The following is an 11,886-nucleotide window of genomic DNA, read 5'->3' as shown; positions in this document are numbered from 1 at the left end:
CCTGACTAGGAGCCATTTCTCACGCCCTATCACCAATTTGAATCGTGGCATACGTCTTAGGGGGTCGTTCCCCTGTGGGGATGTAGCATCTGTCAATATGTTCCAGTCACCAGAGATCATTTTATTAATCCTCTGGATTCAAAATCATACCGATTAACATCGTACATCAATTGTCGGACGGCTAATGTGGTCTATGCTATCATCTGCCCCTGTAACAAGGTGTATGTAGGCCGACCTCCTAGGAACTTAGGAAGACGGCACAGAAGCACCTGTCTACAATACATCTGGCAGCAACTGACATTAGAAAAGGCAGGGTGGTGTCCAATTGCTTCGCATTTTTTAACTGTTCATGGTGGCTCCTCTGCTCAGATCTCATTTTTTGGTCTACAGAAAATCTTTCCCAGTACCAGAGGAGGAAACCACAAGAAGCGGTTGCTCCAAATTGAATCCCGGTGGATTTTCAATCTACGGAGTCTCTCTCCCACCAGTCTCAATGAAGAATTACTATTTACAAGCTTCTTAGGATGACTCTACTGGACTGTTGTACTTCAATTTGGGAAATAATGGAAGAGACAGAGGGACCACAAGTTTTTTTTTTTTTGTGTTTTTTTGGGACTCGTACAACAATATTGTTCCTCCTCTTCATGGACATTGTATATTCTACATATTTACGTTCTGTCTTGGTGTAAATACTCATATACATGTTTATTTATTTACATATATTTGCCATTCCATCATTAAAATATTGTTAAGTATGTTATATTATTCTGTTTGCTTAATGGGATTGGGCACCAACTAGTTACCTTTGTTTGTGCCTGCGCTTTATTATGGATTTTTCCTGTGGTGTATTATAGCTTTCCCTGCACTTTATATTTGTGGCCTTTAACTTCCAAGCAAGGATCCCCTATCATCGGCGCTGTTTGACTGTTTCTACCTCCCCTCCCTTTCTGTCAGCGCTACACCATGGCGCTGTATGCTGTGCTCTTAGTATCATATCATGGTGCTGTGCCCTGCGCATGCGTCATTTTTGGTCTTTCTTGTGGGCTTATTCAGCCTTACGTACGTCACACAAGTCTTATTCTGAGTGGTGTGTTGTGCGCATACACCATCCCAATGTCTAGGCACATGTGCTGTGCACGTACTTTCATTTTCACTTTTGATTATTTACCTCTGCGCAGGCGTCAGCGTATATCTCCTACTTCTATGTTGATTACGGTATGTACCCAGGCGCTTCTTGCCCACCTGTTAGCTATCTTCTCTTGTTAGCTTTTCTATTTATATAAGAGCATTCTATTTATCATAGGGTTGTCTGGGGACACCCAGACTCGATGTGTTTATATGTATATATTATCATATGTTGGTCATTCAAGTATGGAGTTACACTATTCTTATATAGGCATAGGATGTATGGTGCTTCATCCCCCATATCTTAGGTCAGTCCTATATATTGACTGAAAAGAATTGTTTTGCCTCAGCAATATATTGGTGGTGTGTTTTTGTCCTTGTCGTTTATTATTTGTATTTGGGCCGTCTGTATATTAGTATTTACAATGGGACCGGTGGTGTGTCAGTTGCATTTGAATGTTTTTATTCTTGTGCACTTGTCTCTTTCCTCAATAAACAATTTTTGTATTTTGCTATTTAATTTGTATTCTTTTGGGTGTGCGCCCTATATGCATGGTTTCTTTTCTTGCCTTTTTTAGAAGACTGGCTGCATCTGATTAAAAAGATGATGGTACCTGCTCCCACAGTCCGAATAGTCCCTCCCTGCAGTCAGTGCCCGGCGCCCGTTCCATACTACCCCCCCCACCCCACCCCCATGTCATGTGACCGCGACGTCATCACAGGGCCTGCGCCAGAAGGAGGCGACAGAACTACAAGGGTACCCTCGGAAGGTGAGTATGTGTTTATTTTTTAACCTGTCACATACGTGGCTGGGCAATGTACTACGTGACTGGCCCACCCGTTGTCAGCTGAGCAGCAGATGGAGACAGGAGCTTGTCCCCGCTGCTAAAGAGAAATGAATATTCACGCTTCCCCATGGGTGTGAAGGAGTGAGTATTCATTTCACATAGCGGGGAGTGTTAGCCGCAGGCTGAGGCAAACACTGCCCGCATGTAAATCTGGAGCGGCTGCATTGGGGCCCTGGAGGTGGGCCCCTGTAGGGCAGCTAATTCCTGCAGCTTAACAGCAAAGCGGAGCTGCAGGTATCCGATGCTGTCCTGTGCTTTCTGTCTGACACAGCGCGGCTGGATGACATAATTATTCAGCGTGGCTGTTTCAGAGAGAAAGCTGCCAGCGCCGAAGGTGCTGCCTCTTGGATGTGCTACGGGGAACGTGCAGATAGTTGAGTGTTGCTGTGTCTGTCTGCCTGTGTATGTGATGTGTATAGGAGATAGGCAATGATGTGGGTGATGGAGAGAACAGTGATGGGAATGTTGGAGGGGAAGGTGATGGAAAGGATGATGGGGGGGTGTGCGGGAGGAGCCAATGATGGAGGTGGTGGAATGGGCAATGATGGAGGTGGAATGGGTAATGATGGGGGTTGTGGGTGAGAAGGCAATGATGGAGGTGGTGATGAGGACAATGGTGGAGGGGGCTGCATTATATCCTATGTGTTATACTTTGAGGGGGCTACATTATATTCTGTGGGGGGCTGCAATATATTGTGTGGGGGCTAACTAACGAGTGTGCTGCATTATACCTTATGGGGGGGCTGCATTATATTCCTTGAGGGGGGCTACCCCAACCCCTGCTACATAATTAAGACATGTACTACCTTATATCATTCCCTGATATTAGTGTGGTTTTTACCACACAATTGGTGGTCTTGTATTTATTTCTATGCAGCTACATAGTGGGCCCCAAGAATGATTTTTCTCTGGTGGGCCCAAGGTGCTCCAGTCTGACTCTGGTGTGGCTCCTGTTGTTGTTTGCATGGCTTTCCCTGTCCCACATGGCTCACCCCTTACAGACCCCCCCCCCTCCCCCATCATCCTCACCCTCCTCGCACCGTCAATGCATCTCCGTTGTCCTGGTGCTGCAGCTCTCCTTTGCTGAGCGGTCATGTGGGACAGCTCGTTAAGGCCTATTGGAATGGAGATGCTTGCATATTCATTACCTTAATGTGAGCGGTACCACCTGACCACTCAGCACAGGAAGAGATGCTGGGACGGAGATGCAGCGACGGCGCGAGGAGGGTGAGTAGGATGTCTTTTGTTAGCTGGCTCTCTGGACAGTGACTCATGTATAAGCCAAGGTGGGTGTTTTCAGCACGAAAAATGTCCTGAAAATATCAGCTTAAAGAAGTTGTCCACTACAATAAACTTTTTTTTCATAAATCTTGCTATTATGTGCCACTGAAAACATCCACTGTGTTTATTTTAGCAATATTACCTTTTATCATGCTGTAGCAGCACATTTTCAGTGCTGGATCTAGCTCTCATGGGGTTAATCGACAACATCCTTTCTCCTGAGTTATTGTGCTCTAATACTACAAGTTCCATGATGCATTGCACTGCTACTAAGCACGAACCTACCACACCCACTCCAAAACACACCCCAACCCCTCCATCCTCTCCCCCCTTTATCTTCAAAAAGATTTGTGATGTCATTTCTGTCCAACCTCCTCATTTACATTTGTCCAACCCACACTCCATTACACACAGATAGATGGATAGATAGATAGATAGATAACAAATAGATAGAGCACAAACCGCACAGTGGTCTATCCAGCACAAACCGCACAGTGGTCTATCCAGCACAGCCCCGCACAGTGGTATATCCAGCAGAGCCCCGCACAGTGGTATATCCAGCAGAGCCCCGCACAGTGGTATATCCAGCAGAGCCCCGCACAGTGGTATATCCGGCACAGCCCGCACAGTGGTATATCCGGCACAGCCCGCACAGTGGTATATACAGCAGAGCCCCGCACAGTGGTATATCCGGCACAGCCCCGCACAGTGGTATATCCGGCACAGCCCGCACAGTGGTATATCCGGCACAGCCCGCACAGTGGTATATCCGGCACAGCCCGCACAGTGGTATATACAGCAGAGCCCGCACAGTGGTATATCCAGCAGAGCCCGCACAGTGGTATATACAGTACAGCCCGCACAGTGGTATATCCAGCAGAGCCCGCACAGTGGTATATACAGCACAGCCCCGCACAGTGGTATATCCAGCAGAGCCCGCACAGTGGTATATCCAGCACAGCCCCGCACAGTGGTATATCCAGCAGAGCCCGCACAGTGGTATATACAGTACAGCCCGCACAGTGGTATATCCAGCAGAGCCCGCACAGTGGTATATACAGTACAGCCCGCACAGTGGTATATCCAGCAGAGCCCGCACAGTGGTATATACAGTACAGCCCGCACAGTGGTATATCCAGCAGAGCCCGCACAGTGGTATATACAGTACAGCCCGCACAGTGGTATATCCAGCAGAGCCCGCACAGTGGTATATCCAGCACAGCTCGCACAGTGGTAAATCCAGCACAGCTCGCACAGTGGTATATCCAGCACAGCCCCGCACAGTGGTATATCCAGCACAGCCCGCACAGTGGTATATCCAGCACAGCTCGCACAGTGGTAAATCCAGCACAGCTCGCACAGTGGTATATCCAGCACAGCCCCGCACAGTGGTATATCCAGCACAGCCCCGCACAGTGGTATATCCAGCACAGCCCCGCACAGTGGTATATCCAGCACAGCCCGCACAGTGGTATATCCAGCACAGCCCCGCACAGTGGTATATCCAGCACAGCCCGCACAGTGGTATATCCAGCACAGCCCGCACAGTGGTATATCCAGCACAGCCCCGCACAGTGGTATATCCAGCACAGCCCGCACAGTGGTATATCCAGCACAGCCGCGCACAGTGGTATATACAGCACAGCCCGCACAGTGGTATATCCAGCACAGCCCCGCACAGTGGTATATCCAGCAGAGCCCGCACAGTGGTATATCCAGCACAGCCCCGCACAGTGGTATATACAGCACAGCCCGCACAGTGGTATATCCAGCAGAGCCCGCACAGTGGTATATCCAGCAGAGCCCGCACAGTGGTATATACAGCACAGCCCGCACAGTGGTAGATACAGCACAGCCCGCACAGTGGTATATCCAGCACAGCCCGCACAGTGGTATATCCAGCACAGCCCGCCCAGTGGTATATCCAGCACAGCCCGCACAGTGGTATATCCAGCAGAGCCCGCACAGTGGTATATCCAGCAGAGCCCGCACAGTGGTATATCCAGCAGAGCCCGCACAGTGGTATATCCAGCACAGCCCGCACAGTGGTATATCCAGCACAGCCCGCACGTGGTATATACAGCACAGCCCGCACAGTGGTATATCCAGCACAGTGGTATATCCAGCACAGCCCGCACAGTGGTATATCCAGCACAGCCCGCACAGTGGTATATCCAGCACAGTGGTATATCCAGCACAGCCCGCACAGTGGTATATCCAGCACAGCCCGCACAGTGGTATATCCAGCACAGTGGTATATCCAGCACAGCCCGCACAGTGGTATATCCAGCACAGCCCGCACAGTGGTATATCCAGCACAGTCCGCACAGTGGTATATCCAGCACAGCCCGCACAGTGGTATATCCAGCACAGCCCGCACAGTGGTATATACAGCACAGCGCGCACAGTGGTATATCCAGCACAGCCCGCACAGTGGTATATCCAGCACAGCCCGCACAGTGGTCATAGACGCCGGTATAGTTAAATGCGACGGCAGGGGGGTGAGTCGGCGGCGGCGGGGGGAGGCGGATCGAGCGGCCCACGACTGGCACTGGCCCTTCTGGCATTTGCCAGAAGTGCCCGATAGCCAGTCCGGCCCTGGTGGGCGGAATGTGGGCAGTGACGGTGTGCGTGTATGTGTGTGCTGGGTCTGCGGGCTGTTCGGATGTGTGCGGCGCTGTGCGGGACTGTTCGGATGTGTGCGGGACTGTTCGGATGTGTGCGGGACTGATTGGATGTGTGTGGCGCTGTGCGGGACTGTTCGGGTGTGTGCGGGACTGTTCGGGTGTGTGCGGGACTGTTTTGGTGTGTGCGGGACTGTTCAGGTGTGTGTGACGCTGTGCGGGACTGTTCGGGTGTGTGTGGGACTGTTCGGGTGTGTGCGGGGATCATCCAATGGGACTACAAGTACGCAGCATCCAATCTGCAGCTAATTTGGATGTAATCCGGACAGTGGACACGCACCCTACACTATCCATACATCTATCAATAGATATATCTATCCACATATATCTATAGATAGATATAGGAATAGATAGATGTATGCATCTATAGATCTATCTATATGTAGCTCTGTCTATCCATTTCATCTATCATCTATATGTCTATCTATCTGTGTGTAATTGAGTGTGGGTTGGACAAATGTAAAAGAGGAGGTTGGACAGAAATGACATCACTGAATAATGTTCAATAATACATCTTTAGCTTTCAAAAATGCATACAAAAACGCACAAAAAACACGCAAAAACCGCACCAAAAAAATTAAAAAATGCATCATAAGCGCGCAAAAACTGCATCATAACAGCACCAAAAACTGCATCAAAACTGCACCAAATACTGCATCAAATCTTCACCAAAAACTGCATAAAAAAGCATCAAAAACCTGAATCAAAACCAAGCAAAAAAACGCACCAAATACTGCAGCAAAAACTGAATCAAAACCGCGCAAAAACCACACCAAAAACCGCACCAAGAACAGCATCAAAACCACACAAAAAACCTGCATCAAAACCGTGCAAAAACATGAAAAAAACGTGAAAAAAATGCATCCAAAACGCAGCTGCGTTTTCTGCAAGGAGATGCAGATTTTGTGCAGACAATTCTGCACCCAAATCTGCAACGTGTGCACACAGCATAAAACTGACCTGTCATTATGATTCTCCAGGTCATTACGAGTTCATAGACACCAAACACCTCTAGGTTATTTTTTATCTAAGTAGTAAAAAAAATTTCAAAACTTTGCTAAAAAGAAATAAAATAATTGCGCCATTTTCCGATACCCGTAGCGTCTATATTTTCTGAGATATCGGGTCGGGTGAGGGCTAATGTTTTGCACGCCGAGCTGACGTTTTTAATGATACCACTTTTGTGCAGATATACGTTCTTTTGATCGCCCATTATTGCATTTTAATGCAATGTCACGGCGACCAAAAAAAACATAATTTTGGCTTTTGATTTTTTTTTCTCGCTATGCCGTTTAGCGATCAAGTACATTTTTTTTTGTTGTATTGAAAACAGCTGACATGTTGCGGCTTTGAAGTGGGCTCACCGCGAAGCCCACCTCAAAGTGGGGGATACTGCCAGCTGACGTACTATTCCGTCAGCTGTCAGAAAGGTTTTAATGAACAATATGTTTCAGTTAAAAAAAAAAAACGGCATGGGCTCCCGTGAAATTTTCTGCGCCAGAGTGGGAAAGCCGACGGCCGGGGGCCAATATTTGTAGCCTGCTATGAATATTAGCCCGCAGCTGTCTGCATAGCCTTTACTGGCTATTAAAATAGGGGGACCCCCCCCAAAAAAAATGACGTAGGGTCCCCCTATATTTTATAGCCAGAAAGGCTACGCAGACAGCTGTGGGCTGATATTCATAGCCTAGAGAGGGGCCATGGATATTGTCCCCCCCCCCCCCCCCGGCTACAAATACCAGTCCGCAGCTGCCCCGGAAATGGCGCATCTGTAAGATGCGCCAATTCCGGCACTTAGCCCCTCTCTTCCCACTCCCGTGTAGCGGTGGGATATGGGGTAATAAGGGGTTAATGTCACCTTGCTATTGTAAGGTGACATTAAGCTGGGTTAATAACTGAGAGGCGTCAATAAGACGCCTATCCATTACTAATCCAATATTAATAAAGGGTTAATAAAACACGCACACATTAGGAAAAAAGTATTTTAATATTCTTCATTTCACCATACTTACCATATTTCAGAGCCTGCAAAAAACGTAAAATAATAAACCGTATACTACCTGTCCGCCGTAGTCCAATTAATAACGAGTGTCCCACGACGATCTCCCCTATACAACAGTGACATCGGGTGATGTGACTGCTCTATAGGACCCTCAGTGACACACTGACAGGAGACAATGGCTCCTGCAGTGCATCACTGAGAGGTTACCTAAGGACAAATCTCACTTTATAGCAATTGCTGCCTGTGAAAATTTCTCAACAGCAATGGCATAAAGTGAGACTAGGGACTATTTTCTCACAGGGGCGTAGGAATACATTGTGAGGAATACATTGTGGAAGGATACCTTCCATCATTGTGTTCCTGGAGCCCCTGGAGAGCAGTCGCATCAGCAGATGCTCCTGCTCTCCACGGGAGATCGTCGAGGGACACTCGTTTTAATTGGATTTCTGCGGATCAGGGAGTATATTGGTTGTTTATTATTTAAATATTTTTTACAGATGACACTGGCTTCGGGGATCAAAGTGACAAGTGATGGTATGTACTCTGTTATATGTACTGTATGTATGTTGTATGTATGTACGTACTGTATGTGGCATGTTTCATGTCGCATGTCACATGTTGCATGTCATCGCATGGTGCATGTCGCATGTCGTCACATGGTGCATGTCGTCGCATGGTGCATGTCATATGTTGCATGTCGCATGTTGTCGCATGGTACATGGCGCATGGCGCATGTCGTCGCATGGCGCATGTCTTCACATGGTGCATGTCGTCGCATGGCGCATGTCGCATGTCGTCGCATGGTGCATGCCGTCGCATGGTGCATGTCGCATGTCGTCGCATGGTGCATGTTGTCGCATGGTGCATGGCGTCGCATGGCGCATGGCGTCGCATGGTGCATGTCATCGCATGTTGCATGTTGTCGCATGGTACATGTCGTATTGGCGTCGCATGGTGCATGGCGCATGTCGTCACATGGCGCATGTCGTCGCATGGTGCATGTCGCCGCATGGTGCATGTTGTCGCATGGTATTGCATGTCGTATGTTGCATGTTGTCACGTCGCATGTTGTTACATGTCACATAGTGTGTGTTGTATGTATGTACTGTATATGTGCATTTCTTTTTTTTTTTTTTTTTACATTCAACACATTAGCCGGATGATGGGACTACTACTGTCCCATCATTGGCTAATGTGTCACTCACTGTCACTGTAGCAGGCAGAGCCCGATGGGACTTGTAGTCCCATTGGACAATGCCTGCACACAGAGAGAGAGACACACACACACATACCCCAAAGACCACCCCCCCCAGCAGACCCAGCACATACCGGCGCCGGCACACAGAGCCCCCGCACCAGCACGCAGACACCGGCGCCGGCACGCACATACCGGCGCCGGCACACAGAGCTCCCGCACCGGCACACAGAGCCCCGGTGCCCGCACGCACATACCGGCGCCGGCAGAGCCCCCAGCCCCGCCCACAGCCCAGTCACTCTTGATGAGTGACTGCTCTGACTGTGCGGCTGGGACACGCCTGCTGCTGACGTCACGTCAATTTCCAGAGTCTGGAAATTGACGTGACGTCGGCGGAAATAAGTGGTGGCTGCAGCCTGGGGATCACGTGACCCGGACTCAGCCGCCGCTATAGCGCCGCTCACAGGCGAAAACGGCAACTGAAGGTATTTGCACAAGTCATCAGGGGCCACGGGGGGATACATTGGGGGGTTAATTGAAAGTAGTGGACAACCCCTATACGGTAACAAAATTTATGAAGTTAGAAAGGCTAAAAGTTGATCAGCGATTTCTCTTTTTTTTTACGGAACTTTTTTTTAATTTATTTGTGGATCACATTTTGAGGGGCCTGTAAGACAAAATGCTCCAAAGTGTCACCATTCTAAAAACTGTGCCCCTCAAGATGCTCAAAACACATTCAAGAAGTTTTATTAACCCATCACATGCTTCACATGAATTAATAGAATGTGGAGGGGGAAAATAAACCCAATTTTTTTTTTTTTTTTTTTTTACTTGCAAAAGGGTATAGCAGGAAAAAAAAATTGACCACACAATTTGTTGTGCACTTTCTCCTGAGCATGTTACTCCTTATGTGGGGGAGAATTTTTGGGCGTATGGCAGGGCTCGGAAGGGACTGAGCACCATTTGACTTTTTGAATGTAAATTGCTAACATAATTGTTTGTACCATTGGGCAATGAAGAAAAAATAACTTACACCTTTACCACCAAGACTGTGTTAGCCCAAAACTTTTTCATACTGGGAAATGGGTAAAAATGGCACCAAAATTTGATCCACAATTTCTGCAGAATTTACAAATGCCATATACTCTATATGGATGTACAGTACTGCTTAGCCACACGGGGAGATTCGAGAGGAAAGGAGCGCAGATTATCCTAGAATAGCTTGTAGACTCCATATACAGAGCCCCCAAGTCCTAGAAAAGCAGAATTCCCCCTCAAGTGACCCCATTTTGGATATTATACTGCTTTATCTACAGGTGTAGTGATGATTTTGACTCCATGGGTGTATTTCAACAAGCAGTAGGGGATGTTGTTGAGTGAAAATTGCAAACTGCCATTGTAGTGACCAGTATGTTAAAGTGACCAGTACATAATGCAGAGCTCAAGCTTCTGGAGACACACCTGTAAATTAGGCAGACACCGCCGTTTCTCGTGCGGAATAAGTGATTAGGTGACTTTATTCTTCGGGTCGGTGCGATTACAGCGATAACAGATTTATATCGGATTTTTATGTTTGGCTGCTGCCACACACTAAAAGACGCTTTTTATTGGGAAAACTAGTTATTGCCTCGTCATATTTAGTAGATATAATTTTCCCATGGTTTGGCCGACAGTGTTATGCGACAGCTTCTTTTTTTTTTTTTTTTTTTTTTGTGGGACGAGTTCACATTTTTATTGGCTTCGTTTTCAGGCTCATGACTTTTTTTTTATTGCTTCCTATTCTGATTTTTGGGAGGTAGAATGAACAAAATCAGCAATTCAGGGACTGTTTTTTGTAAACCGTTCGCATGTGGTAAAATTGATAAGACAGCTTTATTCTATGGGTCAGTGAAATTACAGCAATACCTCATTTATATCTTTTAAATTTTCACTTTTTTTTTTTTTTTTTTTACTTTGTCCCACTATGGGATTTTCACTTTTTTGCAGTCTACTTGTAAAGCATGGGAATGCACGAGCATTCCTATGCTTTACAAACGGTCAGCACTGCACTGAAAGACAAACTTGCCACACCATGCTCTGAGCACGTTGTAAGCAAGCTTGCTAGCTCTGGTATCCTGGATGTCGTCGTGTCAACATTGGGTCACCATGGCAACGATTGGCCCACCATGGCAACGATTGGCCCATCGCGATGACATCGGATATTAATAGTTCTAAAGATACAAAGGAGCAGCGGCTTCACACACTAGATATTACTCAATCCTATAAATTTAGTAGCATCTTAAGGGGTGCATGCGTGTGGGGTCAGGCACGCGCACCCCTGCAACAAAGCATTACGGCAGCTAAGGCCCGATGGACAGTGTGTTAAGTAGCACAACGGGGGCAGTGGATACAGTTTTTCAACACATCTGCTGCCCCATTGTAATGTCCGGGGAGGAGGGGGCAGAGTTCCGGCCACGCATGCGTGGTCAGAAATGGCGGACACGACGCACAAAAAAAGTTACATGTAACGTTTTTTGTGCCGACAGTCCGCCAAAACACGACGCATCCGTCGCACGACGGATGCGACGTGTGGCCATACGTCGCAATGCGTCGCTAATGTAAGTCTATGGGGAAAAAACGCATCCTGCAGACAACTTTGCAGGATGCGTTTTTCTCCTAAATGACGTATGCAAAACGACGCTAGTGTGAAAGTAGCCTAAGCATCAAGACACCACAGTTATTTCAACGGCAGTTAGTCACAGCAGGAGTCAG

This window comes from Ranitomeya variabilis, chromosome 1 (genome assembly GCF_051348905.1).
Source record: "Ranitomeya variabilis isolate aRanVar5 chromosome 1, aRanVar5.hap1, whole genome shotgun sequence".
Lineage (NCBI taxonomy): Eukaryota > Metazoa > Chordata > Amphibia > Anura > Dendrobatidae > Ranitomeya > Ranitomeya variabilis.
This window is presented reverse-complemented; position numbering follows the sequence as displayed.